This window comes from Hippocampus guttulatus, chromosome 6 (genome assembly GCF_054856545.1).
Source record: "Hippocampus guttulatus isolate MCC_2025c chromosome 6, RoL_Hgut_1.0, whole genome shotgun sequence".
NCBI lineage: Eukaryota > Metazoa > Chordata > Actinopteri > Syngnathiformes > Syngnathidae > Hippocampus > Hippocampus guttulatus.
Window position 1 is genome coordinate 3,011,718 of NC_141266.1, and position 6,193 is coordinate 3,017,910.

The following is a 6,193-nucleotide window of genomic DNA, read 5'->3' on the forward strand; positions in this document are numbered from 1 at the left end:
AGAAAAACATTTACCATGAGTCACCAGAAATGGCAGCACCAAAGAAATGAAAGATAGCAAGTGAGTGCAGAACATTTCAAACACGGTGGGCCGAATGAGCATGTGTCAATATGTCACCTCGAGTGTGTGGCCCGAGCCTTTGCTTATTTTTCTGTATTTGGCCCTCACCAAAAAACTTTGGCATTGTCAGTGCTGATTGGTCACCTTAGGGCCTATGGTCGCAGGGTGTGCTCGTGCGGACCCCCTCAGTTGAGCTCCACTTGCAGTGGGCCCATAGGATTTGGAGGGAGAGCAGAGCCGCCCTGTCACATACCTCCTCATGCAATCAGGCTATTGCAGACCGTTGATGACACCCTGCACCGAATTGGGACCATGGTTCACGGGACCAGTCGAGGTGGAAGCCATTATCAATCCCGTTTCTGTCAAGCCCCCACTATCTCCCATCATGAAGGTTTACGCAGTATTCCGGGTATCCTGCCGTTCGAGCGTAACGTGACACTTCCTGTCAATTCGACCCTCCCTCCACAGTCCTGGTCAAATCCTGCCTCCCCTCTCTGCTCCCATTTATCTCAGTCAATATTCATTGTTCACTGGAATTGTTCCTGACCTTTTCAAATCTGCAGTTGTCAGTCCTATCCTGAAAAAAACCTGGTTCAGACCCCAACGATTTCAATAACCCCTGCACGATTTCGCACCTCCCTTTCATCTCCAAAATTCTTGAAAAATATTTTACCTCTCAAGTTCACTCCCATCCCACTTATCACAGTTTCTATGGACATTTGTACTCTGGTTTCCATCTCCATCACAGCACTGAAACAGCCCTCATATAAATCACTAATGACCTTCTCATGGCAGCAGACTTCGGTTTAATCTCCATTCTCATCCTCCTTGATCTGAGTGCAGCTTTTGACACCATTTCTCTCTCACTATTGACAGCTCCACTGTGTCCCCCTCCCCTCAGGCCAAAAGTTTGGATGTCATCCTTGATTGCTCACGATCCTTACACTCTCACATCAATAACATAACCCAGTTTGCATATTTATATGTACATAACATCAATCGTCTCCACCCCTCTCTCACCCGTCATACCTTTTTGTGCCCATCACAAACTCCCTGAGAAGCTTCAACTGATCCAGAACTCTGCAAACCCGATCATCACCAGAACCCCCTCCTTTCACTTTATCACCCCATCCTCCAACAGCTCCATTGGCTCCCTGTCAAACTCAGAATCAACTTCAAAATTCATTTCAGGCCATCCTTAACCTTGCTCCCTCTATCTGTCTGATCTTGTCCAAATTCCTGTTCCTTCTCGCCACCTTAGATCCTCTTTCTGCCTTCACCTCTCTGTACCTTCTGCCCATCTTTCAGCCGCTCCGCTCACAAACTCTGGAACTCACTTCCACTCGACAGCCGTCGTATTGGCTCTCTTCCTATATTCAAATCCCGTTTTAAAACCCACCTATTCTAGATTACATACTCTGTGGCTCCAGTGTAGTCCCGGAGGGGACAAGAAAAGACTTTAGGGAGGCCCCCACCAGGAACAGATTGATTATCCTTGGAATCCTTTAGAATTGGTATTGAATCACCCTCCCCTCATAGCAAACGAGCATTTTGAACCCCCGGACAATAGGACAAGGTAAATGTAAACCGGTCAACCCCCCCGCGCCCCCAAAAAAACAACCTAACCTCTTGACAGAACAGATGTATTGTACATTCTTGTGATTGGTCCATGCGACAAACTGATGTTCGGCTACTTCTAGAAAATGCCGCCACTCCTCCAGTGCCATTTTCACTGCCAGGAGATCCCCTGATCCTGTCGTCTCTGCCAGAAAGCGCCTGCATGAAAAAAAAAGGACAGAGTTAGACCTTACCATCTTCCAGGGATCGTTGGGACAGCATTGTGCCAACTCCCACTTTTGAGGTGTCCACTTCACCAATAGATTGTCTACATGGGTCCGGATGGACAAGGACAGGTGTGGAAGAAAACACTTTCTTAAGTTCACGGAAAGCAATGTCAGGTCAAAGTGAGAGCAGTAAGGGGTGCTGCTACCCAACTGTAGTTCCTAATGAATTGTTGACAGAAATTGGCAAAGCCAAGGAATCGTTGTAGCTCCTGACATGTGGATGCTTTTGACCTATTTGTTACTGTGGCCACAATCTCAAGCGATGACATAACCCCATAAAGTTGTCTTTGAGACATCGAACTCATATTTTTCTGCCTCCATAAAGAACTTGATCTGAAGTAGTCGCTGCAGCCCTTGGCGTACATGTTGTTCATGTATAGAGCTAGAACAAACACAAAAACAAAGACAAATTTACCTATCGTGTCACACAGGACATCATTAACTAGGCAAGTCAAGTCAACTGTATTTATAGGCCCAGGAAGACAACAAGGCTGTGCTAAGCTCAAAGTCATGAAGAGGTATTCATAGAGGCATCGGTGAGTGTTCAATGCTCTCTTCCACTCACCCCCCCACCCCTACCCCACAAGGCAGACAAAATGGCAAGTCTGGCACAGATCCAATTGAGATAAAATAGTAGTTCCATGAAGGGTGAGAAAAGCAGAATCGATCAGAGGAAGGGGTACATGTTCTTGATGATGATATTGTTAATTCACAATAGTTGACAGACAGTAGGAAGGTATTCTCCTTTATTGTGAACAAAAAATAAACCCCCTGGTGAAGAGGAAGGCTGAAAAATGCCTGCTGCCAGGAATCACTGATGTAGGTTTCCTGCTCAGGTTGCAAGATGTTAAAAAGTCTGTTGCTTGGGAATGGTACACTAGGATCGAGGTTAGTGGTACACACACACACACACACAGGACAGGGTGCTGAGACAGCAGACGTGACAAAAAGAGCGCACGCTTATCTAACGCCTCTTCATATATGGCACCTGGCTATGTTAATTCATCCAGTTGTCCGGTGATGGCTTAGGTCCTCCTTGGAGGAAAGGAGTCATTTTGTGACCATTGGTTTAAATCTGATCGTATGGCCATTACATCTGGGGTCCCTCAAGAGTCAGTCCTTGGACCCCTTTTATTCAGCCTGTATTTGCTACTCTTCTGAATGCCATTAATAACTACCATGGCTTTGCAGATGAGACGCAGGTATATCTATCAATGTCCCAGGTTCAATTCAGGTGCTGATACGACCACAAAGTCAATCATTGAACTGCGGCCAAGGGTGTCCTGGTGCCAAGTCCACATATAGACACCCTTATGTTTGAACATGGTGTTCGTTACGGACAATCCATGACAAGCATAAAAGTCCTGTAACAAATCACCACTAGATTTCTGATTGTGGTGGGGAGGGGGGTGGGGGGCTTGCTCCCAATCACGCACTTCCAGATCTCACTGTCAAGGCCCACGTGAGCATTGAAGTCCGCCAGCAGAACGAGGGAGTTCCCAGGAGGAGCACTCTCCAGCACACCCTGCAAGGACTCCAAAAAGGGTGGGTACTCTGAACTACTGTGGTGCATAGGCACAAATACCACACTTTTTTTTGGGTAAAATATGCAAATTTCCAAAAGCACACAGTTGCACCCAAGTAGAAAATAATTGACCTCAATATGTAATGTGAAGGAAAGCATAACTCTCCATTTGGCTGAGTCTTCACTTGGCTGATGGGCTCACGAGCTGTCTTAAGGGGTGTTCACACGGCACACATTTGCTCCGGCGCTGCACCGATGTATTTTGTTGCCATATATTTTGCACCGCAGCAAATTGTGTGGAGCGTTCACACGTACAAAGCCGCTGAGCGTGTCAGCACCGGCACAGCGTTGGTGCAGCCCCACTTGCGTTCACACGGCAGTTTCTGCAGCGGAGCAAAACGACAGAAAACAAATGAGCTGTCGCGTTGGTTCTTTTTAAAACATATACACAACTCAAGCAACTACTGGACAGGCACGTCCTTCTCCTTCTCGGTCTCCGTGACTTCTGCTCGAGAGTGACCGCCCCCGAAAACGTAAATCAACGATGACTTCAATGACACTCAGAAAAGCAAACACGTAATGCGCCAAACAGAAAATCAAGAGAGGAAATCACAAAATAAATTATATGGGGGGTGGGGGGTTGTGAACACACAACAAAGGAAGAAACTACACAAACAACTCCGAGACAGTCCAGTCTCCTACAAAAGGAAAGATGTTACCAGCCAAGTCTTGTGTCGTTATTAAACAAACACATGACGGAAGTCCGACAGAGCATGAAAGCAACGCATTCTCGCCTTACGTACTCTTCACAAACATTTGCTCTGGAGCAAATTTAACCCAGTTGCGTTCACACGTGCAAATTTACATCGGTGCTGCTTCGCAAACGAGCATTTGCTCCGGAGCAAATTTTTAAACCACCTCCCTGAGGTGGATCAAATTTGGTCCGGTGTAAGCTGTTTTCCGGGGCTACGCCGGAGCTAATTTGCACGTGTGAACGCTCTACTGGGGCAGCCCCGGCGTAGCACCGGACCAAATCTTGCCGTGTGAACACCCCTTTAGAAAATTTTGCTGACCTGGGAGCATCCAAATTAGATATTGGCACAGCTGAATATATGACACACTGGGAGCACTGCTCTGGTGCACTCACCCTGCTCTGATCCTGGCTGCCGCTCAGCTCAGACCAACACAATGCATCAGCGGGAGAGACAGCATTTCCAGAGCCTCATTAAGCTGCCAATAATAGCAAGACAAAAGTAGAACCCTCTGAGAACCCAGTTGTTTCATTTTTTCAATACTGCACTATATTTGATTATATTTCAGTTTCATCCTCAATAATGCCTTTTTGAAGTGTTGCATAACAATGACCCATTAGGAAGAACTTTATATGATCATTTTCTCATGGTTGTCATGGCTTCATCTATTCTATATCACTTACAACCTTGCCTTGTATTCTGGTGAAGGGAGTGAAAGGAAGAAGAGATGGGAATTTAAAAAAGAGATGGTGGAAAAAACACAGCATGGTCTTTTGATTGCGACAGGAAAGGAGCAACAAAAAGGAGCGAGAATGAAGTGACCTCTGACAATGATCAGTGATACTGAGGGAAAATGCTTCACATTCCTACATACGCGATTGTCACTTTTGGAAAATCACTTGGGGCAGCTGAGAAAACACACCATGACTTATGACATGGCTCCATTCTATGAACACATTTTTTTCTTGGGTGGAAAAGTGCTAAAACATGAGTTTCATAACAAAAAAGGAAGACTTCCTCTCAAGAGCCTTGCTTGTCAGCACATGGTAAAAAGATGAGCATTGCAAGATGAGCATTGTGTGAGTTTTATGATATTTCTCTTTTTTTTCATCCATCCTTTCATTTTCTAATTGGCTTATCCTGACAAGCGTCGCAGGTGTGCTGGAGCCTATCCCAGCTATCTTTGGCCAGCAGGCTGGATACACCCTGAATTGGTTGCCAGCCAATCGCAACCAATACAGTATATACAGTATATATATATATATGTATATATATACTGTATATATACGTATATATATACACAGAGAGAGAGAGAGAGAGAGATTATTTATACCAGGGGTGTCAAATTCATTTTTGGGGCGGGCCACATTTTATTTACCGTTTCACTTGAAGGGCCATTATGACTGAAACCATATAAAGAAGTCAAGAATATAACAAATGTTGATTCAACTATTGTTTAAGTTACTATCATGAGCGGCTTGGTAACAATAAAATGCTGAGAATATATCTCTTATTTATTACATATGAGAATTTTTTGGTTGACATTTTAGAAAGGATCATGGAAGTTGACATCTTTGAGCTGCTTTCGCGGGCCATATAAAATGATGTGGCGGACCAGATCTGGCCCCGGGCCCTTGAGTTTGACACATGTGATTGATACCAATCGAGAAATTCTGAAGCAACCATAAGCAAAAGGTCTGTGAAGGTGGGAGGGAGTTTATGCCCAAAAAGCAGCTCTGGGAGGCTATTTTGACATCCCTCAAAAAAAAAATTCATGCAGAAAGTGTGTAAAACACACAAGTTCAATTGATGCAATAATTGTGAAGTTGTTATCAAATAAGGGGTCGGTCCAACGTTAAAATGTAACTGCACTTGCGTTGCACTGAAATAGCTCTTTATTTCACTAAATGAAAAAAAAACAACTACTGCTGCGAATTCAACAAATATCTATTCCCGGTTACATTCTATTAAATGTCTAAAAACTCTGTTGTGTGTAATAATTTGGAACTGTA